Below are 25864 nucleotides of genomic sequence, written 5' to 3'. Positions count from 1 at the left end.
CCAGAAAGCTGTTATTTGAGTGTATATTAAGTTATCTGGATGTCAAGAGACTTCGCAGGGTTTGTCATTTTCAGCAAAGTCTCTATTCATTTTATTATTTTACTGTTTTATTTTAACAGAAACATAAAATTTGCTCCTGGATTCTCCATTTTTATATCATGTATTATTTCAATAAAGTATATATGTGAGTGTCTATTACTAAATCACACCAACCCACTTATTTTTGCTAAGATGAAAAACAAATTCACTGTTTATAAGAGAGTGCAACACATTCCTGGGTTTGAATCTTGCTGCGGAAGTCTAAGCTTTGACAATAGTGTGAAATTACATCTTAATAGAACTTGTTATTTACAGAGTTTTTAAATTATTTTCAGTTTTCATTTGCAGTTTGGTAAGGTCAAAGCAAGAAAACTGCTTGGTTAGATTTAGGTAAGGCGTTTTCTCTGCCTTGCTAGGCTACATACACCTGGGTGTAAACAGACGCACTGGCTATTCCACCACAGGTGCAACTAGCCACAATGGCTATTTCATCTTGGGTGCACATAGCCACTTTGGTTATTCCAACTTGAGTGCAAACAACGTCTGCCTTAAAAAAAATAATAAAACTCTAAATAACATTTATTTCAGTTGCAGTTTAGTTTTAGGTTTAGGCAAGACAACTACTTGGTTAAGTTTAGGGAAAGATCATAGTTTGTCTCTGCCATGCGTATGTAAATAGCCACACTGGCTACTCACACCCCAGGTGCAAATAGTATTGTTGGCTACAGACATCTGAGTCCTCGTACTTGCCATGTTAGGTTATACACACACAGGTGTAAATAGCCACATCAGCAATTCCAGCCAGGAGGAAATAGCTGATTGGCTATTCCAACTGGGATGCAAACAGCACCTGCTTTAAAAGAAACCTAAATAACATGCAAGAATTAGAAGAGTTTTTTTAATCATAATTTTTCAGTTTTTAGTCACAGTTTGGTTAGTTTTAGGCAACAAAATTAATTAATTGGTTAGGTTGAGTAAAAGGTCATGGTTTGTCTCTGCCACACGGAAGTAAATAGCCATATTGGTTATTTACACAAACAAGTGCAAATAGCTGGCTACAGACACCTGAGTGCTTGTCTCTTCCATGATAGGCTATACACACATTGGCTTTTCCACCCCAAGTGCAAATAGCATTGTTGGCTATAGCCACATGGATGCTTGTCTTGGTCATGCTAAGACAAATGCACACTCCACTCCAAAAGGTTCCTAAGAATTGAAAAATGTTTAAAACAGCCATAAAATAGCAACTTTAAACTGTTTGTCAACACAATAATATTTTAGCACTGGCTGTTTCTTGTTACCCAGCTCGAGTGAACATTTTGTTGCCATGACAAAGTACAGGCCAAAGGGCTAGCTGTCAACAAAAGAGAGGCTAAAGAGGAGAAAAAAGAGCTGATTTCAAACAGCCCAGATCAAAAAATTTGTCATAACAACAAAGCTTTGGTCTAAACCAACACACAGGGGCCCCTGTAGACTTGGAGATTTGACAAAGCCCAGCCCTCATTTTTGGAGGCCCAGCTGTAAAAAATGCCATTTAATGAACCTGTCTGCTGAAGCTGTCCCCTGCCTGTCAGAGGTGTCAGCCAGTGACAAGCGCTGGGGACCGCCGCCTCCAGTCACAGACAGGCCTGCCAGCTGGAGACTTCGGCCCCAATCTAATCACGCCACCAGGAAGGGACCGGCGCTCTGCTCTTGGTCTGTCACGCTCAGGGCTGGGGGAGCAGCAGCAGAGGGGGACGGGTGGAGGGGTCTAGTATGGCCGACGAGCACAGCCTTTTGTTTCCACACAGGTCCCTCCACGCAGGCTCATTAGGAGCCACAGGCGCATGCGCTGCTCCACCAGCTGCAGGGGGATCTATCTCTACAGCATAATAGCCATAATGCAATTTAACGTCTCTGTCCTCTCTTTTCCTTTATTCCCTTTCTCTTCTCTCCCTGATTTGACAGAGGGCAGGCTGCATTCTGCCTGTAGAACATCACAGAAAAATATTGTGACAGATGAGATGAGGAGAGGCACAGGTGACACCGGTGTTTAGGCTGAAACTCATATATAATAATGTGGCGATGCTCAAATGGAGCACATCATACTTAAAAGCGATAGGGAGCCACTTCATGCATGAAAATAGATTCTAATCATATCTGACTTCCCAATAGCTTTAACCCCACACTGGCTGAGACACTCTGACAGACGTTATTAATAAATCTAACGAAGCATTTTCTCTAAAACCTGATGCAATTTTCTTCCATATGGAACAATACAATCCCTCTCCGGTGCATTCATACCAAAACAGGAGAATAATATAATTCAGTGAGACCTCCAAGCCAGCATGACTGATATATTTATATCAGAGTGTGGCGCACTCTGACAACCTGGTATCACAGCACCTCGGCTGCATTCTTCTAAGATTTGTCTAATAGGCTTCCGCCATAAAGCCTCCAGGCGGCCGGAGAGAACAGCGGAGTGGAAGAATAAGGGGAGGATACGAGAGGCAGTTTCATTTTGAGTGATATGACTACTCCCCCAGGAGCGAGTGGGATGGATTTCACACATGGCAATTTGGAGGATCAGCACACACTGCGTATACTGTATTCAATGGCTGACCCCAGGCAATATGGGCCAAATCTGTGAAGAGGTTGAGCAGTTGGAGAAGAAGGCGAAGAGGAAAATCGTAAAAAGCCAGCGAGAGCTGAGAGCAACTCTCAGCGAGTGTGAGAGCATCCTCAGCCACAAACAATGAACTAGACTCAGCCAGGAAAAAACACACACATCTAGATACAATCGAAAATAAAACCCATGAGAATTAGACTGAAATAAATATTTTCTTACTGAGCCCATATCTTGCTATTAGAGGTGCATAGAGACGTCATTATTAGTATCTGTCTCTGTATCTGTATTCAGATAGAGGACTAGAAGTGGGCGTGGTTTATACAGGACGTCATGTTACGTCAGGTGAATGTTGCATTTTCTAACCTATTATTCACTGTTAATGCAACTGCTGTGTGATCAAATCATTAAGATTATTTGATATTCACATATAATTAATTTCTAAAAATATTTCCACATACTCTTATTGTATTTTTTTAATCTCTGTCTCTCTCTTTTCATTTACTTTGAAGACTGAACTAAAACCCTGCCAGCACCACTCCCTTAACTGTGGGACACTGTTTTGTATTGGAAATAATAACACTTTACAGTAAACATATATCCAAAATATTATTGTATTAAAATGATGCGTTATAATAAAATGTCAACATTAAATATTTGTGCAAGAATTTACTTAGATAAAAGTAAATAGTAGTACTTGTAATGTTACTGTGATACATTTGGGAAAAAAAAAAACTGAATTATGAAGAGCAACTTCGGGTAGAAGAAATATGTGTTTCCATTACATTATTTGTGCTTTCCTGAATAATGTAGTCAGATTTGGGTAGCTACGTACACCTGTAGTTTTGGTTTTGTTTAAAAAGGTTTCGAGATATCAACAGGTATCCAAATAAAATGGAGGTGAATCCAGTTCTGTGTATTTGTGCTCAAGGAATGAAACAAAAGATATCAAAAATTTAAAAACACATTTCACAAACAGGATTATTCAGATAAACAGGAGCATTGTTTCTAGAGATGCTGCTGTTTAAATGTTTAAACACAAATTTTTAAAGACCAGGTAAACCTAAACTTTTACTAAAGATACATCAGTCAGCTGATATTATCATCTCTTTATTGGCCCTTCACAGCTATATTGATCGAGAAGATAATGATTGTTTTTTTTAGGTTATTTATTAGTTTAATAGGTAGCATTTTGTGTATATTTCATCCTTTCTCTTTCTTTTCTTTCTTTTTTTAAAGAACATAATGCAGGTTGGGATTTATTTTTGTTTCGGGTGCCCAATATCATATTGGCTGATATATCGATATCAGGATTTTTTCAGTCTCTCATATCTGTATCGCCATCACCCTGATAATCTAGTATCAGTCGGGCGCGACTTAAAACGCATTGTAATTTGGCTGAACTGACCCTTTAAATTAAAGAAGTAGGAATAAACATGGTGTTCATATTCTTATTTCTACAAATGACTCAGGTGTTCCACACACCGTAAACTTAAAGTAATATTTCCATATCAAACCTTATTAAGCCACGCAAACTGAAATCTTAGTTGTCTGACCAGGATGTGCCCAAATCCGCACTTTTATTTCAGCTTTAATCCTTTTTACATCCTGCAAAGATTTATAACATATGCCTGAGCATCAAAGCATGTTTCTCATCTGATCCCCCTTAATGTGACAACTGTTATGAAGTGTAGAAATACAAAAATGTGAAAGATTCCCACAGATTATTAAAAAAAAAAAAAAAAAACAGCATCCCACTTGGTTCCTCTGTGTGAGACCCGTATCTCAACTTCAATAAAGTAGCAGGCTCCTAATGCAGGTATTGGGGGGAAAACAAGATACAGATTTGCATAATCAGTGTCACTATACATTTGGGTGGTAGCTGGAGTGTGGCAAGATGACACAGCTTGGGTGCTCTGGCAAGACCAGTGGGATAAAGGAGATGAATATGCATTAAATATGCTGGCAGTTCACTGCCCCAAATGTCCAGCCAAGTTTGTCAATAACATTTATGTCAGAGATGGTATTTCACGCACATTAGCAGGCCCTGCAGCGCTGTCTTTAACACTGCCATGGTAGGACAGGTGGGAGGAGCCGAGTTCCTCATATGCAATTTCTTCTTAAAGAGTCAAGGCTCTTTAAAAATTCTTTATCTGCCTGTGTTAAAATATAAAGCCTCAAGAAATGCAATGTGAAAAAAAAAATCCAAACAGTTACTTAGACTTGTGGATCCCCACAGCGATGGTGCACAAAGTCTGGCATCAAGCCACATGATGCCTACAGAAAGCTTCTGAGAGGTTAGAAGAAACAAACAGCAAACCAAAATAAAATAAAATTTCTATGATGACCTTACTGAGATCCACAGTGTGGTACCAGTGTTATCCTACAATAAATGCATGATTATGAAATCACCTTGTATGTATTTTCTTATATTTTATACACACACAGTCATAATTACTTATGCATTTACAGACAAACGTCTGTTTTAGATGTCACACGTACAACAGCAGCTGGATGCCTGTGCTGATTACAAGAGCATGTTCACACCTTTATCTTTAACAGGAACAGTGCACAACTTGCTGCAACCTTTTACTGGGCATAGCAAAAATACAGTGGGTATAAAAAATAGTGTTAAAGAATCTATGTTGAACTTTAAAACAATGTTATAAATAAAACTAGTGTCTATTCAGGAAATTACATTCAGCATCCTGTTGCTTGCACTCTGTAGGCACATGACATGACACACAAAAGACTGAACACTGAAGTGAACACAGAACACTAGAAAATAAAGCAACTAGCAACTAGAAACTAGCTTGCCATTTGCAAAGCACTCAATCAGCCAACAACACAAAGCAACCGATGCAAGATCACTGAAGCACGGCCAAGCACAGCCAGTAGACAGTATTAAAGATAGTATTTTGCTACATTAACTAGCTAGCAATTCCTCCACTTTAGCTAGCAAGCCAAAGTTAGCTAAAATTAGCCAGCTAAAACTAGGAATGGCTCATACCACTTTTTCATCTCAGATACCAATATCGATATTAGAAATTTGAGCATCTGCTGATACCACTCCGATGCCGTTTTTCGCTCTCTTCCCTCTCAACTAACCTGTTAATAACTCTGTTAATGTATGAATAGCTGTTAATGAACACACTTTGATTATCCTCGCCGTCTCAAACTGTGAAACAAATATCCTGCTCCCCTGAAGGAAGAACTACACAGCCCACAACATGCTTCAGCTACGCTGCTGCTTCATTTTGTTTAAACTTTTTCACACAGAGAACTTTTAGGAGCAATTTTGACTGGAAATCAATCTACAGGCTGTTATAAGCTACTAAGAATGTCAGGGAAGGTCTCGTTTTTTTAAGTTTTTTAAGTTTTAAGTAAGTTTTTTTTAGTTTTTCGCAACTCATATTGCGTCTTTAAAGCTACATGAAAACATTTGATGTCATCCCCACAGAAATCATAGCTGCAAACTGATTTTCAAACTTAAATCAAAGAGCCACTTCACCATGAGCACATAATGTACTCAGCCGAAAGATGTCCATTGGCCAAGCAAAATTTCTCAATTTCTTAGGGATCATTTAGCAAAAAATAAGCAAACAAACAACAAAGGAATCATGTTCCCTGCATGCTTCCCCTACTCTGGTAAAAAAAAAAAAAATCATCTGCCTACTCTGGTGCATGCTGGTCCTATCTGTGCCTTCCAGCTTATTACTTCAGGTGCCCACAGCATTACCCAAATTCAAACAAAACAAAATAATACTTTATAATTAGACCAAATAAATAACTTGCAAAGGAAAATACTATCAAACTCCAATATAAATAAAGAAAACATTTGGAATAAAATTAACTTACTTGTAAAATGACAATTAAATACTAACAACAAAAAAACTCTTGCAGCGGCTCTCTGTTACTTCTCTCTGTGTTTGAAACTGAATGGTGCAAATTAGCATTCAAGCTAATATGATTCACCCTTTGTAGCAGTGTTAATTACAGTGATTAAGTTACTTTACTTTAGTTATTTACATGATTTTGTTAAGAAGGAACTTAATTATGTCTTACGAGTGAACAAAGAAAGAGCGGAACACAACAAACATTTAAACATACAAAAAGTATGATCGTGCTCAAGCGCTGACACAGCCACATGCACACATACATGAACACACTTAGTGAGCACATCATCCAGATAAACAGCTTGAGGATGCCTTCACTAAGGAGCTTGAGAGAAGGGATGCAGTCATTTGGTATGGGGTCTTTTCAGCAAGCTTTTCCTAATGGGACTTTTTCAGGGACTTGTCAGCCTTAAGATGACTGAAATCTTCCTGGCCTGGGTACCAGCTTCCTCTGGCTGCCACTGAGAGTGCCAAGCTGATCGCTTTAAATCCAACTTTTCTTCTTCTTCTTCGTTTTTTTTTTTTAGTGGTGTGTGGGAGGGATAGCGGCTCAGAGCAAGACAGAGAAGAAGAGAAAGAACAAGACAAGGATGGAGAGGCGGAGAGACAGAGGAGGAGAGGGACAGAAAGAGCAAGTGGTTAGACGAGAGGGCCTGATGAGCAATGAGCGCCTCACTCGTCCTCAATTAATCTTGTCTCTCTACCTTTGCTTTGGCGCTTCCCTCAGCACCAAGGTAATAACGACACCCTCATCCATTATCCTTTTATCCCTGTTATTCACTGGGAATTGCTTAATAATATGTTACAGATTTGTCCTCCTTCGTATAATTCTTTCTGTCATTCGCGGTATATCATCTGGAAAACACACAGCCCCCTTTCTGCCGGACGCTCTTTGAGGATTATCGTGGGTGACACCTTCGGGAAGCAGCCAGAATCTGGAGCATCATTTTTTCAGGCATAAAGTGGAATTACCCTGACTTATCTGTCATTGCCAAGAGCACAACAAGCCATTCACGGCCAAAGCAAAGGTGGAACAGGTTCTTATCGGCTCCTCTGAACGAGAGCGCTTGTAAATTTATGCTAATGAGGGCCTTTTGTCATCCAGGCTCACCCCTTGGGGCTGAACGGGGCTTGCAGGGGATGATAATCTGGCTGTTGAGTGCACTAGATAATTTGTACTTTATCCTCATGTAATTATATAGTTTAAATCTTTTTACCAATGCTAATCCTGAGACATGAGGAAGTGTCTTAGCCATGTCTGCGGTTCTTAGCAGCGCTAGTTAGCGTGCATCTGACTCTCTCTCTCATAAAATCACGTAGGAGGAGTGCAGCGCTGATATAATTACTCTGACTTTCTGTAGCCCGCACTATGAATCCTCATATCATTTTGATCCACCTTAGCAGGCAGGCAGGAAGCCAAGCTAGCAGCCTGGGGGTATGTGAGACAGCTCAGAAAAGGTGAAAACACTGTAGCTGAAAGAGCCCTCCCCGTTTGTTGTCAAGAAAGAAAGATGGAGGAGACCAGGAAAATGGACGGAGAGGAGTAAAAGTAAGTGCAGCAGGGCAGCTTTACAGAGCTTTTGAGGTCTCTCTGCCGTCCAGTGGGACTCCAGGCCATCTTGTGCGCCTGCCAAAGCCGACAGCCCTTGACAAGCTGCTTGGCGTGCTGTAATTTGACTAATTACATTGGATTAGACCATATTAATGCAAGCTGTTTCTCCAGGGTCGCTGACCCACCCAGTGTGTCCCTTGCTAGTTTTCCCTCCATTTGGTGTAAACAAAACATACGCAAGAGAGAAAGCAGGGTCTTTGTTTCTTTAAGGAGCAATATGTAACGATTGTTTGTCTTAAAATGAGCACTGCTCTCCAAAGAGCGACTGGGAACCATAGACGGTAAATTAAGTAGGTTGAAATCATGTGTTGTTTCCCCACATCCTCTCATCCCCAGATTTGGGGAAGCTCAGGAAGGCTGCAGAAACACTGCAGGAGCACAAAACAAGCACAACATTATACTTGACAATAACAAGTGACGTTGAGTCCTCCACTGTAAGTTCAGTTGTTTATAACTGTCAGTTGTCTGTCAGTGTAAAGGTAAGCCTGTTTGTGAAAACAAAAGCTCGATGCTCTGAAAATACACACACTGCAGTTGGAGTTCAGTGCCTGCCTTCTGTCCGCCAGACTCCATTAACATATTGGTCAATTTAATATTTATAAACATCTACTTCTTCTAAAAGATTATTAATGATTTCTTATGACTCATAAACAGACACTTCTTCAGTTCAGCGAACATTCAGCATTAATTTGAACTCTGATTAAGGTGAAACCCACAAACAATAACACAAGTTACGGACCAGAATAGTAATTTCAGAGGAGGACTTGCTGGCTGTAGCGTTGTCAGAGAACCAAGTATTTCAATTTAGCATGTTTCCCCTGATGATGCATCATGGTCATTTTCTGACTTTTTACAATAACTATATAATAGATTTCTCCTTGAAAATGATTAAAAAAATGAACATTTATCTATATACCTGACTTTATTTTTATAATGGATGAGAATGTGTTACAAAGCATCCATATCGGAGAGAGCTGTGAGATACAGGCTGCACTTTCCTGAGGCACATCATCACAGGGTTCTTTGATAACAAACCGAATGCTTCATCTCTCTGCAGGAAAAGAAAAACAAAATAAGGCCTTTTATGAATCTCACAGAAGTCACAGAGTTCACAAAACTGTTTTTTTACACATGGAGCTGGAGATAGGGGGACTCAGGAGGGTCTCCACATGCTGACAACCACAGTGCAAAAATTCATTTTAATCTCACTTTTATCTTATCAAAATATCAGGATGAAATCTGAGTAATGAGGTGCATTTTTTTTATGTGCGGTTTAGTCACACAATTGTTTTTCTGAGGAAATGGTGTGTTGAAATCCATGATTATTATAAATAATAAAGGACACGTCATTTGATCTGCTTTAAAAATACCCAGAAAAGCATAAAGAGTACTTATTTGTAAAAAGAAGGAGTGAAACCAGCCCTCATTTGCATTTGCAAAACTCCACAATGAAAGGGGGGGAAATGAGCCATAGAATATGTGTGTTTTAATACAAGTGCTCTCCCAATTGTACCAAATCAATTTGAGTTTCACACAATGGAGAGGCAGCTCCACTGTTTGTATGTGCTCCTCTGCCTTGAACATGGTGTAATAATAGTCTTAAACCAGGCGTTATAAAGACAGAATACCAAAGAGGCTTACAGCCTTGGTTTCATGAAACATTTAGGCAAAAGTTCCAAGGGCTGAGGATGATGAAAGAAGGTAAGCTTGAAAATGGGCTTCTGGGATCCACAGCCCTTATTGTACAGAAGTCACATCAAATTAATACTGAGGGCCATTTGCAGCCTTTCTTCTCCTGAGCTTTTCAGAACGGATTAAGCTATGAAAACTCAGAAATTACTAAAGCACCTATTAGGCATTATGCTCACCCTTTCTCCTCTTTCCCTTTGAAAGTCATTGAATGTGCTTCACTTCACTCGCACTTCAATTCACAAGTTGTTTGCAGACTTGAAAGAAGGGCGATCTTATAAAATGTGTTACGTGAAATGTATATTTCCAGTTGCACTAAAGAAAAAAGATCTTACATCATTTGCTGTCCTGTAACCTAATTATTTATCATTCTGTGGATCTGTATATCACATAAAACGGCTTTACGATGCTGGCCACAGTATTCAGCCTCTGAGAGAGTTTCCACACTGATGAAGGGCCAGCAGTGCCGGGGCTCTCTCAGGCTCTCCGCACCCCTCTTTGCTCTCTCAATGCCTCTTCAAAGAAGCGCAGGGAGTGCATGAATTGTAATTATGGCTCCTAACAGGATTCAAGAGCGCCCAAACGATGGCACTTGAGAACCAGGTCGTGTGGAGTTAAACGGCTGTCAGACACTCAAAGCTCCCCAGCATGTGAACAAACCCACAAAGGCTGGACGTGTCCACTTCGAGGGCCCTCCTACCCACTTTCCTTCTCATAGCAGGAGATTAAAGATCAGCTAAGGCCTCTTTAAAGACCCATATACCCTTTCTGCATTTTTACTCACATTGCAATTTTCAAGAGAGGTTTACAGCTTTCCAGCAGGGCTGCGCTGTATGGCTTGTAAATAATATCTTGATATTTTTCAGCTGCGCCACAATATATGATATATATCTTGATATAGACGTTTCCTCTCAACTATCATAAATTCTCAAACAGTGCAAACATATGATGGTCTTACAGAAATCACTATAAAAATGATACAGGACTTTACTGGAATCAACTAATCTTTTTTTGCATTATCTTAATGTAAATATACAAGATTTATTATTCAAGTTAATTCAACTTAAAACTTCTATTATGGATCTTCAGAACATTTAAGAACTTACAAACATGGGTTTAAGTTTTGTTGACATGAAATAATGAGTTAAATGAATGTACTGTACAGAGTTTAATCATCTCACTAAATTAAGTTTCTTAAAAAAAAAAAACATGATCATCATGTTAGCAGACTTTCCATCATGCACTGTCTGGGAGTTAAAATTCACCTGAGACCCTTTTTTTTTTCTTCTTCTTCAGCATGACTCAAGAGTTGTTGGTTCAACTTAATAGCTTAAGTTGAATGAACATGTTTTTTTCAAGTACAAATGACTTAATGTCAAGTTTATTTGACTAGAAAAGTTTATTTGTCTTGAATTATTGGAAAATGAATCTTTTCAGATTCAGTCAACTTAAAATTTTAAGACACTAACTTTTTTTTAATTAAAACGAATAGTTTATTTTTACAGTGTATGATGCAATACTGTAGATGAGGGATGTTAATGACTAATGATTGATTGATTAATTGCTGTTAAGAATTAAAACTATGGGATGGCCTGGTAGCTCAGTTGGTGGAGCACTGATGCTGAGTCCTCAGCAGAAGACTCACAGACATGAGTTTGACTCCCGCCTGTGGCTCTTTGTGGTTACCTTATTGATAATGAATTATTAATCTATTGTTAATGTTTTCAATTATTGGTTAAGAAATCCACTCAAAATGTTACTGTAACTTAAACTACCCAACAGATAAGGCTGGGTAAGCTGAGCAAAATCAAATATAATGATATTTTTGATTTATCACCTCGATATTGTGACAATATTGTACACGTGACTATTGGTGCTTTTTTAAAGTTTTTAACTTTAATCATCAGTAATGTGGATATAATGACTAAGTGGGTAAGACCTGTCAAAATCGTATTTAAGACATTTTAAGTGCCAAAAAAAATCAGATTACTGGATTTGAGACTTTTTATGGACCTGCAGAAAGCCTGTATATGGATGACTACTTTAAGAATAACTATTGGTGCTTTCACAAAAAAGTCAAAAAAGAGTTCAGAAAATTGCATCTCTTTACTATAATGCAGCCTTTAAAACCAGGAAAAGACAACAATTTTGCCATATTGCCATATAATGACATCCAGAATCTAACACATTATCAAGTCTGATATCACTGATATCACCTGCCCTACTTTCCAGGTAAGATATACTTATAAGATAGCAAATTTACACTTAAGAGTAGCATTATGTTGTCTTGAATAAAGCATTTGATCAGTAAAATGATGTTATATACACAGAAATAAATCCTTGGTAGACTTCAGGGCAAACAAGACAACACCAGAGGAGCATGTGAGAAGAGGGCACAGGGTTGTGAGAGATCAGGTAATTGGTACCACCTGAGAAACCAATCTAACCACAGTGTCAGATTATCTCCCGACCTCGCCTTCTAAATAACGGAAAAGATCATCTGTGCTCCCCAGACGGCTTCAATGACTCAACAGGGCACAGGACCCCTCACCACACATTAAAGAGCCCAGCCCTCAGTCAGGCCCTCTCCAACTTCAGCCCCGAAAAAGCACCCAAAAGAAACCGACCTGCAGCGTGAAGTCCCTATGCATGACCCTTATTAAACTCCTAATTGGATTGAGAGCCGCTCAGAAAAAAAAATTCAACATACTTCATTCAGCAGAGATTTTCTTTCGCATTCCTTCCAGTAGTTTGCCTCTTCAACAATAACATTCAAAATCGAGTCACTGAAAACTTTTTTTTTTCCTTTTCAAAACACAACCACATTTTCCAAAAATGGGAGTATAGGCAAAACCTTTTTCACCTCTTCTTTTAAGGCAAAGCACTATTTGATTTTCACAGGGTGCAAGTGACAGGCTGAAACAAAGCCCAGCGCTGGCCATTGTGTAGCCTTTCACTGTTGTAATGGTCTTAAAATGGCTACAAGCAGGGCTCTATTCACTGGTGACCAGGCTGCTCAGCTCTCCTCTCCATATCCAAGACAAACTGTGCACTGAGCGCAGAGGTGACAAGAGTACACACAGTCTTTACGCAAGTAGAAGTACTGATACTTGTGCAAAAAAAAGTAGAGGCACTGATTCAAATTCTTTACTCAAGTACGAGTGAAGACGTCCAGGCTCAGAAATATAGAAAGTATAAAAGCAAAAAGTCGCCCTCTAAAGGACACTGCTACTGGTGGTTTCTGTGCAAAGCTAACTGAACCTCACCTTTTCTCAGCAGCCAGTCCGCTCTGTCCTTTTCATCTTGATGCGTCTTTGTCATTTCATTTAATCTTTTGTCTTGTTACGTATTTTGCTGTTTATGTTTTTTGGGTTACGTCTTTTTACATAATTTTTCATCTTTAACATTTTTTATTTTGTATTGTTACGTCTTTGCATCACTTTCGTCTTGTTACATCTTTGTTGTCTTGTTACATCTTTTTCATTTTATTTAGTCTTTTTTGTCTCTGTACGTCTTTTAGACCATTTTTGTCTAATTTTTTTGTCTTCGTACATCTTTAACGTCGTTTGCTTCTTGTTACATCTTTTTTTGTCTCATTACGTCTTTTATGTTGTTTCTGTCTTAGGCTTTTTTGCCTTGTTACATCTTTTATGTGTTTTTGTCTTGTTAGATCTTTTTCATCTCGCTTTTTTGCCATATTACCTATTTTGTGTTGTTTTGCATTCTGTTTTTTTGGTCTTGCTAGGTGTTTTTACATCATTTTTTTGTACAGTTATGTCTTTTACGTCGTTTTTATCTAATTATGTCTGCTGTGCATCATTAATTCCTCTCAAATGCACTAAAACTAAAGTAAAAAGCCTGTTTTGAAAATGTAAGGAGCAGAAAGTATAAATGTTTGTGTTAAAATGAAGGGAGTAAAAGTAAAAAGTTGCCAGGAAAATAAATACTCAAGTACAGAGTAAGTACAGAGAGTACAGCCTTAAAATTGTAGTTGAGTACAATAACAAAGTATTTGTACTTAGTTACTTCCCGCCTCTGACTAAGTGGGAACTCTGAGGTCACCTGATGAGTGAATGAGGTTCACTCATAACCACAGACTCAAGACTATTATTGTCTGTAGACGTTCTCAACACATTTACACTAATTATACAGAATAAATAGTGCCATAACAACAACATCAATCAAGTTCATTACGGAAAATAGCATAATGACAATAATTACAATAATATCTCATTAAGAAAGAGAATGAGAGACAGGGGAGAATTAATAGCAGACAGGTGTACAACACACCGCAATTATGGAACCTGAAATTAGTTCATCGCCTCAAGGCAAACAGAAGAGAAAGGCAAGGTTGTAAGCAAGGGAGTGTGAGTGTGTGTGTGTGTGTGTGTGTGTGTGTGTGTGTGTGTGTGTGTGTGTGTGTGTGTGTGTGTGTGTGTGTGTGTGGTGGGTGGTGGGGGGCTGGTTTCAGGGCTGGGAGTAGGACTGATAGAGGCTCACTGACAAAAAAAGGAATTGCAAATAAGCAAACAAAAATGTCTTAAATGTGTAAATTAGGGAGAAAAATAAGAGGGAAAAGCAGCTTTTCCCTGCAGACTGGTGCCTTAGATGAGAAGGGAGCAGCGAAACGTGATCAAGGGGAGCCGTGGAGCGGTGCGGCAGGCGTCAAGATGAGCACTCAGCCAGCGAGTGGCAGCTTCTCCTTTTCCAGTCAATCATTCATTACAGAGCCAAGTGCTGTGGAGGAGTGCCTCCTCTTTTTGACCTATCATATTACTGCCTCTGTAAACTCCTAATCCTCCCTTCGTTAGATGGTGTCAACAGCCGACATGCTCTCACCCTGCCGCCGCACTCCCCGCTCAGACACCTCCCAAGCCCTGCCAAGACCACAGAATTGACACTCTAATAAAATCGTTTGAAATTTAACAAGGTAGAACGGCACAACTTCATCCATCTTTTTTGCTGCTTTCATCCACCCTTTTGACTTTTTGTTAGGGTATTTTTTTTATCATTGGAAAGAGATTTGGAAAATTCACCTAGTAATTAGAGAACTTTTTCCATCAATTCCAAGCCCCCCCAGTTCACAGTAAGCAACACTAAGGAAAGTCTGACTCCAGCTCTGCAGTCTTTCATTGGCTGGTCGGTTCTTTTTTGCCTTGGGGCTGTTCTTGAGCAGGTGAAAGCCTGGAGGCAGGAACCAGCACATCAGCACTTCTTCGTCCATCATGACTCTTTCATGGGGAGCCCGTCTCCCGAGCTTCTCCACTGGCGCCCAGTGAGATGACTACTATAATGAGTCCAACAGATGAAAGCCCAGCAGGACAAAACATTCGGATACATCTCCACAGACACACACACACACACAGACACACACACATACATACACAGACACACACACACAGACACACACACACACACACACACACACACACACACACACACACACACACACACTGGGGTTAGCACCAATCAGGGACTTGCTGTGTGAGTGTGGTTATTTAGGTAAACAAAAGTGTTGCACCTTATTACTAATAAGACACAACAAGCTGGTTTTGTATTAAATTACACTGAAAACTAGAAATAAAATATTCTATATTAGAAAGCAGTTATACCTTAATTAGAAACCATACACAGAATGTTATAGTAATAAGATGTAACAAGCCGTACTTTGTATCAAATTAGACAAAAAATTAAAATATTTCTTTATTAGACAGTATTTACTTTAGTAAATAATATTAGTATTACAACACAACTGTACTGTAAACTAAAGTGTATTATTTCCAACTGCTAGACCCTTTTTAGACTTTATTAGAGGGTAATTAGAGATGTAAACTACAGTATATTATTTCCCACTGTTGGACCATTATTAGACTTCAGAAGAGGATAATTAGGGACACATTACAACAGAACTGCACAGTAAACTAAAGTGTATATTCTCCCATTGTTAGACTTCATTAGAGAGTAATTACGGACATTATTTCCCCCTATACTTGGTAGATCTGGTTCATTTAATTTAAAGTACAGTTCAGTTGTAATGTGTCCCTAATTGCTCCCTAACAAAGTCTAATAAGGGTGTTATATGAGGGTCTTACAATGAGAAAGAATACACTTTAATTTACAGTATGTTTACATTGTAGTGTTTCCTTAATCACCCTCTAATAAAGGTCTAATACTGTGGAATACATTAATTGTATTTTTTGTCTAATTTGATACACAGATTCATTCTGTTATTAGTGTACTGTACGATAAAGTGCGACCAACAAAAGAATCAGATGGAGGCTGGAGGAAAAGGAAACCAGATGAAGCATCTGTGTTTTGGCAGAACTCCAAGAAAAGGAGTTTTGGGTGATTATGACAAGCTGATCACAAACAAGAGTAACCAAACAATGAAGTTCACACTGTCCCTCACTCACATGCATGAGCACACAAACCTCCAACACACAAACAAACACAGAAACACACACACAGCTCCGTACACAGTGTGTGGATGGGTTTAGGTGGGTTTAGGTCCCAATTTAAGCTGAGAGATACCAGATAGCAGATACTGAAGGAAATGACAGCACTGATTTATTATGGTTCTGAGTTTAGCTGAACGTGACACCGTCACAATAGTCAAACTATGAGCGAAGGCCAGCAAAGTTCAGTCATTTATTAATGACATATAGCACATAAGCCTTTGTAGTCTGTTAGGATCTTAAAATATCTTTCCTTACTGGGAATATATATGTAAATCTGTGAGATAAACTTTGTCACGGTTGGGACACACCTACCACATAACACGGTTTGAGGGATGTTAATTACCATATAAAATAAGCAATTGGCATCCTGCCCCATATGTCCCACTTTTTCAGTGAGGAAGATGGAAATGAGGTGGGGTAGATTTGATTGTGACAAGCTCTCCGTCTGTGCACCACAATGTGTGGCTTTGCCAGTAACAGGCTAATATTCAGCACAGCTCACCACCACCAGAACTAATGAAAGTAGACAAAATGTCTCTGCTGCCATCTTTGTCTCGCATCCGCTCAGGGTGAGCCTCCCCTCTTTCCCTCCTTCCCTTTTCACCTCCCCTCTCTCCCCTCGCTCTTGAAGGGGAGGGTGACAGCGGCATAAAATGGTGGCGAGCAAATGTGCCTTCCATGTGGCAGCAGCGGTGGGGGTGACAGGGCAGGCTGAGGACAGCGCTATCAGCAGAGTGTGGCTGTTGCTTTGAACAACCTGGATGGTCGCCATGGAGGATCAGGGCCGAGCTGATGAGACAGCGGTTACAAACAAAAAGCAGCTCAAAATCAAGTCAAGAAACAGGCCACCCACCCCCAGCAGAAAACACTTCTTTGATAAATGTAAACTTAGTTGTCTGGAGTGGCTCGTTAATAACTGACTGCACATCATCCAGTTATTCCTCAGAGGCAGTTTTTGCACCAACAAAGATTAATTTAGATGATGAAGATTAGTTCTAATCAGAGTTTAGCAGAACGAGGTTTAAAGTCCAAATCCAGGTTAAAATTTAAGCAAAGCTCTGTGGCACAATCTCAGTTTATGACATCCAAATATAGTAATGTAAACCGAGTTTAATCATTGTATTGTTTGCTTGGTAGCTAAAGCTATATTGTTAGCTATATTGTTTGCTCACTAGCTAAATGTCATATTGTTTGCTAGCCAACTAAACTGTTACAAAAAAAACAACAATTTGACATTATTTGTTAGCTTACTAAAAAGTAAAAAGAAAAAGCAAACGTTATATTGTTTGCTAACTAGCTAAAAAGTTAGCTAAATGTGATATTGTTTGATAACCAGTGAAAAAGTTAGCTAGCTTATTTATGATGGCGTGGCAGGGAAGCTCTAATTTCTTGAGAAAAAAAAAATCACCAAATTATCAACTGGATCAAAGAAAGAAGAGTCTGTCCCTTAATTTTCTTCGGGAACATGATTATTTTTCTCAATTCATCTCAAAACGGCTGTCATTCTAAAAGTTACACCTCCTCAAGTGTAAGTTTAAAGTTGATGCTGGATCACAGTTTAAATTGGAGTTTAAAGTTTTTGGTGCGACAGAATTAAATTTAATCTAGGTTTAGAGTAAAAACTAAACTAATTTAAAGTTAAGCCATGATTCAATTAGGTTTAAAAATTAAACCTGGTTGTTTCAACCCCGATGTTTTAATGTGCAGAATTGAATTTAAAAATGATCAGAGATAACAATGATTTATATTTTGGCGTGATGCTATAATGACAGATGTAAATATAAGATAGAAATCTTAAATCAGTGTTGAGTGTTTCTTAAAAAATCTCTGGCACAAGAACTTCATTCAGGATTAATAAAGCTCTTTCTTATCTTGTAGAGGATGTCATATGTTGTACAAATCGTAAAATCCACTGAGACAAACTTGCTATTTTGGGCTACATACATACATTCATGTGATTCATCTTAACAGATAAGATATACAATGCTTAAATGTTATTTAAATCATATCCATCCATGCACAAAACTACTCAACAAAGCAAACTCTCCATCCAGCAATTTGTGCTTGAGTCATTGAGGGGGCTGTTAGTTAACCCCGAGCTCAGAGGATGATGAAGCAAGGGGCATAAATCACAGAGTGAAACAAGGCAGACTCCTCCGATTCATTAATGGAAATGATCTGTCAATATGCTGGAGTCAATTCACACGTGTCAGCTGGGCTCAGCACACAATGGACCGGCCAACTTATGAACTCCCAGCACCACTCCACCGAGTCCATAAAACAACTGGCATCGCCGCTGGGGAGCACCCCGAGACACCACCCTCTTGCACAGACCACCAGATGACACAGATGGGGCGAAACCAAACAAAGACGAGACTCCCTTTGTACAAAGAGGGACCCCTTTCAAAAGCCATTCATGCAACAAATTGGGGAAATCTGGCCATGCAACACTCTGGGTTTGCTCTTTTATTAGCGTGAGCCTTACGTCACAGCAAGTGAAATCAGATTTATGGCTCTCTGCTACAAAGGTGGTTAAAATCAAGCACACTTTTAAGACACACAAACTTTTTTTTTTAAAGCCATGTTAACCAACAACAGTTAAGCTATGTTAACCAGGAACAGCCACAGGGTAACAGGCCGTTCCTCTTTTTACAACATCTTGCACAATAATAACTGAAGCATCAACTTTAGGCAGACTAATGAAGAAAACACACACAAGGACAATGCTGATCCATGCTTACATGTCCTCTACTCTGCTGATGATGGATTGTTTGGCTAAATATAGAGCGAACTTTTCCAACACGACACATCTTCATTGTTAAATCTTCTTGACAAGCTTGCAAGCAAAGGCACGTTAATTGTAGTTTCTATTTCAGCAGATCGCACTGATTCTCCGTCAGGGCTGGCAGGGTTACATAAAAAAAAAAAGTATTCTGATATAATTACTAATCAGCTCTTTAAAATGTAGTCAGTAACATAATCCAAGTATCACGATATTTAAAGTAATGTTACTCGATTACTCTCCATTGCTTTTGGATAATCTCAATACTATATATGGTGAAGTTGTTTAGTTTAACCCTAGATTTATTCATTGTTTATTAATTGTTTGACCAACTATTCCTTCCTTTGTTAAATTTACATTAATAGTGGTGGTTAAGCGGATTTAAATAAACTTTGCGAGGCAGCTATTCACTCTTCACACTTAACTTCAAATTAACTGCCATGAACTTTACTCTGGGGTTCATGTTTTTACCCACACACCATCCCAGACACCGTTTCATATTTTTCAGCAGCAGCAGCAGCAGCAGCAGTAGTAATAATGACAGGTTAGTGAGCTAACTGAATTTGGACACTGACTGTGCACAATCATTATGCACTCAGGTATCATTTCAGGTATAATTTCACACCATATTGTGCAATATCAACATTTCACTCAGGTGAAATTCCATTCAACTGTGCAAATATCAATACCTCACTCAAGTTTGTTATCATTTTGACTGTGCAGTACTTTCTATGTGTAACGGTGTGCACTCAAGTCTGTTTACTGTTTATATTTTATTGCATACAATGTTCCTATATTTATATTTCCTCATGTTTATATTCCAATTTTTAACATTTCCTCTTGTTTATATTGCTCCTCCATTATTTTTCATTGTATTTATATTGGTCCTATTTTTATATGACCTATTTATATTCATATTTTAAATATTTCCTCTTGTTCATATTTATTGGGTACTTACTCATTATTTATAGTATTTTTTATTGATAGTCTTTCTATTTTGCTATCTACACTAATAAAGGAATATTAGTCTTATTTCTGTGCAGTTCTGCACAGATCTGTGTAGCTAATGTTAGCGGTTCTTCTGCGGTGCTAATACAACTGAAGAAGTCTCTTGCTTGAGAGGCTGAACATCTTCAATATCCTAAGCAACACCAGTTGCCTATGACAACTCTTAATGAACACCATGACCTACGACAATCTTCACAGACCTGTGTAGTTAATGTTAGCGGTTGACCTGTGAAGGTAACGTTACCAGATGGTCTTCTGTTAAAATTAGATGTTGAGTTCTTGAATGATCATAGTATTTTCACATTTGAAGGCAGAGCTGTCACTGTACTGTAATGTTCTTCTTCTTTTCCAATTTAAAGACAAAATAATGTTGAAATTTTCAGAGTGAAGCTTTTTGTTTTTACTAGAGGCCATGATAATGAACTGACTGTAAGATTAGCTGGTTTCACTCAGAACAGAGTGGTGTCATGAGACTTGTGAAGTGTCGTAACGTGTGCGCAATGCACATGTTCATATAATGTTCTTTTTTTAAACATGTATTTTAATCCCCTTTTTTTACTAAATGTATCTGAAATTTGATTACTTTTTTTCTGTAGCATTAATGGAATACAGTCGCTTCTTTTTGGTATCTAATTACGTAATTCTGTTACATGTAATCCATTACTTTCCAAGCCTGTTCTTTGTACTCACACAGATTAATGACTATTAATATCAGTCACAGGTACTGTAGGGGACTCTTCCATTTTATAGTAGCTTTAAACAGCATCAAGCTTGAGTACTTTCAAAGGCAGCTCATCAGTTATGGAGGTTTGTTTCCATGTAGGTCATTAAATATGTGCACACAAGCTTTCTCTTATTAGACCCTCTGCATTTTTCTTTTCTTGTTCCTCCTCAGCTGCACACCCGTGCTGCTGCAGCAGCAATCTGCATAGAGAGACATTTGTCATCATTAGCCCTCCTCTGACAGTTGGCACCCGGCACCTCAGATCTCGAGGACTGGCAATTATGAACCCTTCATCCCTTATTTAGGCAACATTGCCTAATTTCATCACAGGCCTCACCAGCAGCATTTGATTACCAACAGCCCCAAACCTACAATATGCCACCAACAACTCCTCCGTTCCCTTTGTTTTGTGCGATTTACTCCCGCTCTTATGTCACATGACACGTGGGAGAGAGCTGTGTTCAGTTCATCTGAAATTTGAAATTACTTATAAGACACAAGGGCTGCAGAGAGGGCTGTAGATGAGCATCATGGGGTCAGTGGGTAGATGATTACAGCGCCCACCTTTAGATGGTCGACATCTCGCAGACATTAAGATTAATCACACTGCTGCTGCTGCTGCTGCTGCTGAATGGCTGCCTTCTACAACAGACAAGATGGAAGTCAGGCAGATACAGCAGTTTCCTTGATAAGTAAAAGAAAATGAAAAAGAGACGCATGTTTATAAATAAACAAGGCATTTCCTTTAAACCCAATTTGCAGAAAACAACAGGAAAAAACCTGCTGAATAAAGTAATAATAATCCTGCTCCAGTCTCCAACACACCCCGTGTTTAGCGGTGTCATGTACAACAAAATACAACGCTAAACTGTGTGCTAATAAAACGAGTGGAAAGCACCGCACCAGCACTTTCGCTGCACTCAACTGCCAACTGCATAACCTGTGCAGGAAAAAAAGTGCACTCAACAAGCCTGTATTTTCCTTTTCGTGAAGCAAACCCCGCATTTTCCGGACCAGTATTTTGGCAAACAAAACTGAATTGCATTCATGCTAAATTCATGCAAATACATGCATGTAATTTATCACAAAGGCTGACAAGCGTACCATATTGCAGAGGGGAGGGGTGAAGGGCCAAATGAAGCTGAGACAATCAATTAAGTTTCATAATTTACACTTTTCAGCACCTCTCTGTTTGCTCAAAATCCCCATCATGCTGATAAGTTTGGTGTTTTCTGTGTGACTATATGTTATATGATTCCAGAGCCTGTTGAGTTGATCACTCGAGGGTCTCTGAGAGCCTCTGGCTATGTGGTCCAGCTTCTTGACTTCTCCAGTTGGAGGCTGCTAACACACAGCAGAGAATAAAACAAATGAATGGACACAATCCAACAGGGGTCCGCCTCAGAGCAGCTCCGGGCCCAAAAATTAACTGGCCTCCTACAGGGACACCATATTGCCTGGAATAATAATGGTCTGTTATTAAAAATCCCAATGACAATTTCATTTTGTGACAAATAAAATTATAGGAAATGTGTCAACGTGAGTGGCTATCCCACGAGATTAAAGTGTATTATTTCTCACAGTGTTGCTGTCACTTCTCTGAAGTGTCGCTGCTTTTAATCTGATTTATATAGAAATATGTCATCCTATTAAGTCCACTTTGACTAATCTGCATATTAGCTTGGGAGCTAGCTGGTAAACTCCCTTTTATATGGGATATGGACTGAAATTCTCTTTTTCAAAACTAAATGACCCCAGAAATTAAATGAAAATGCATATGGCAGACCTTACTTGTTCTTCTGTAATAGGATTATTAAAATAATATAAACGTCATCCATAATTATGATGTTAATCAAGAGGTTGCTGGCCATAAAGGTCTTGATCCAGCTTAAAATCAGCTAAATGCTACACTTATATAACGTCACTGATTATTTTGCTAATAGTCATGAGGTAATAGGAAAATTGAAACTTAAAGATAGCACACATACACATAACTGCCAAACCTTTTGTTTATGAAAGCCGCTAAAACTGCAACGATCGATCGATTAGTCATCAGCTATTAAATTAATCACCAACTACTCTGATAATTGGTTGATTGATTTCAGTCAGTTTTTGGAAAACAATAAAAATTGCTCCACAGATGTGAACATTTTTGTCTTTTTTTTTACTTCTCTCTGACAGTAAACTGAATATCTTTCTGTTGTTTTTGGGCTCTGGGAATCAATTATCAAATTTTTTTCATCATTCTCTGTCATTTTAAAGACCAAACAGCTAATCAATTAATCAGCTAGGTGTCAAGTATTCAACTAATTCTTCAACTATTTTAACCATAATCAATTAATTGATTTAAGTCATCATTATTTAAGAAAAAAAGTGAAAATATTCTGATTTCAGCTTTTCAAATGTGAATATTTCTGGTTTCTTTACTCCTCTACGACAGTAACCTGAGTGTCTTTGAGTTGTAATAAGTAATCAATTAAACAAGAAAATAATTTACCAATAATCAACTGATAATTAAAATAATCATTAGCTAGCCCTGAAAACCACAGAGGATTGTGTTGGTCAAACAAGCCAGTAAACATCTTTGTGGAACATTTGAGCTGAAATTTGGGAAATTTTAATTTTTTTCTTTAAAAAATGTCTGACACTGATTAACTGATCATCAAAATAGCTGCCAATTACTTTAATAATTGACAACTAATAGATTAATGAATTAACCACTGTGCATACAATAAAAAAAATTATGCTTTTACACATATTACGCTCATTTATATATAAATACACATTAAAATATATATATGTATGACTAAATCCTGTTCATAAATACTGCATAAAGCCTTAAGGATAAAATATAAAATGAAGCAACATGCATTTAATGACTTTGGCTACCATCATTTTAAGTCACTCAAAGCACAAGTGGTGTCATCAAAGGGCAATTTCAGCCATCAGACAAGCACCATTGACCTTACGCCCGGCCATGTTAACAGGACGATCAGTCTTACCAGAAGAAAAGAAAAAAGAAAAATCGAGGAGAGAAAAATGAATAAGTGTAGAGGCATGCTCTGGAAACAAAGAGGCCTTCAAAACAGGGTCACATGCTCATGCAAAATTAGGGGAAGCAGAAGTCATTGTATTGATTTACACAATCGTGCATGCGTTTTGCTGGGTCAGAAATAGGCCTGTGCTGGAACCCCGGCCCTATATATCACACTATGGAGGGCCTCCAATCGCCTGGCGGGATGGCGAATGAAGCAACAAAGCTTGCAATGTTGTAATGGTAAAGATATAAGACGATTGGATTGTCTTAGGCCTGACCTGACAACTGCTGGAGTCCTGGGACTGCCGAGCAGGTTGAGTTACTGTGAGATCTGTGCAGCCACATGCTTTAGATTAAGAGGTGATAATCTCAATGAAAATCCCCCTTTCTATCACGCACACGGACGGCCAAAGGGCTGGAGCACAAACTCAGAAGGTGCAACTGGATTCTGAGGTATCTGACTTGGAGCAAGATAGCCTGGAAAGTGAGGCTAGTCTGGTTTCAATAAAAGGCAAGTACCTGCTGGGCCGCAGACAGTGGGAGAGAGTGGGAGAGAAGACTATCAAAGCCAGAGAGGGGAAGAGGCTTTTAGCTACCTCTCACCACATGAAAACCCTCCATAATGTCCTCCATATCCTCCAGAAATACGTCAGGGAGAATATGCATTTTTAGTTGTGAAATTTAATGCGATGAAAACTAGGATCGTATTATTTATTTTCAGAATTAACCTTTATATAAACCTCTGTCGTGATTAGATTTATAAAAATACGAAGATGCGCCTCCATATCTGTCATTTCTGCCTGGTAACAGTGTGAAATAATCACCGAGGCTTGCCAAGAAAGCTACTGGCAGTGTGTCCATGACAGGCTGTGATGATAATGGGAGTCACCTATCTATCAGGGTCCTTCCCCGCGCACGGCACCTCCCGCTCAGCCGCATCCATGTAAAGTGAGAGTCAGAGCTGCTGACGTGCGGCGCTTTGCCCTCATAATGTCTGGTCTTATGCAGCTCTGACTGGAGCAGAGATGAGTGTAAATGCCTTTGTGTTCCTTATCTGATCCGTGCTGCATTATCTTTTTGAAGTCCTCTTCAAAGGATGCACTGTGTACCTCGTGAGATGGAGTGCCAGTGCAGTGATGAGAGCCAGAGAGGAGTTCAGGGTGGATGCAACATCGCTTTATTGTGAATCACAGTGTCTATCAGACTAAAAACTACACACTAATACAACATGGGACTTTAGAAGACCATCAAAAATAATTGTTACAATTATTAGCATTTAAGATTTTTTAGTTATTTTATTTTTATTTTTATTATTTATTTTGTTAAATGCTGAAACTAGGTATTTTATGCTGTTATTGTTTTGTTGTTGCTATTAATATCTTGATGTTGAAGAAAAAATATATATCATTACCAATAACAGTTTGTAAAATAACCATGTAAATTATTCTTTACAATTTAATAAAGAATTTGGATTACTGACATTAATGCAAAAAACAAAACAAAACAAAAACATTAGACTAATAATTTCACTATTATAAGGATTTCCAAAATAAAGTAACAATTATAAAAGCAGAGAATGACACATGCTTTTTTTTTTTTTTAACACATTTTTCTTTCATTTGGCAGATTAACACAATAAAACATTACAAAGTTTAGTTTAGTAAATTTGTTAAATAATTTGTATCTTTTTTAAAATACACATTAAATACATGACTGAAAATACTGACACATGGAAAACCTGTACAACATATTACAGACTGTTAATGCACAGTAAAGAACAAAAAACAAACAACAAAAAATATACGCCGTCTTACTTTGCCTAGTAACACTCAAGCTCGAGATACAAACTCTGTTATGGATCACCACCACAATAATTAACGCATCAAACATAATTAATATAAAAAGTAGAAACAGAAATAAGTCTGGGTACGTCACCAGAGCTTTAAATTAATTTGTCTGACGCGAAAAAAATCTAATTAATAAAATACTTAATGGTTATTTTATTAGAAAATAA

At 38.5% G+C, this 25864-nt stretch overlaps 1 protein-coding gene across 1 annotated transcript in view; it reads right to left on the bottom strand.

The window, feature by feature from the left end:
- The window catches only part of nbeab (neurobeachin b), a 364245-nt gene that overhangs the window by 74262 nt on the left and 264119 nt on the right, over nt 1-25864 (bottom strand). The gene's annotated exons all lie outside the window — the stretch shown is intronic.

This window comes from Lutjanus erythropterus, chromosome 4 (genome assembly GCF_056507025.1).
Source record: "Lutjanus erythropterus isolate fLutEry1 chromosome 4, fLutEry1.hap2, whole genome shotgun sequence".
NCBI lineage: Eukaryota > Metazoa > Chordata > Actinopteri > Lutjaniformes > Lutjanidae > Lutjanus > Lutjanus erythropterus.
The sequence above is the reverse complement of the archived record's forward strand: the minus strand, read 5'-3'. Positions and strand labels throughout refer to the sequence as shown.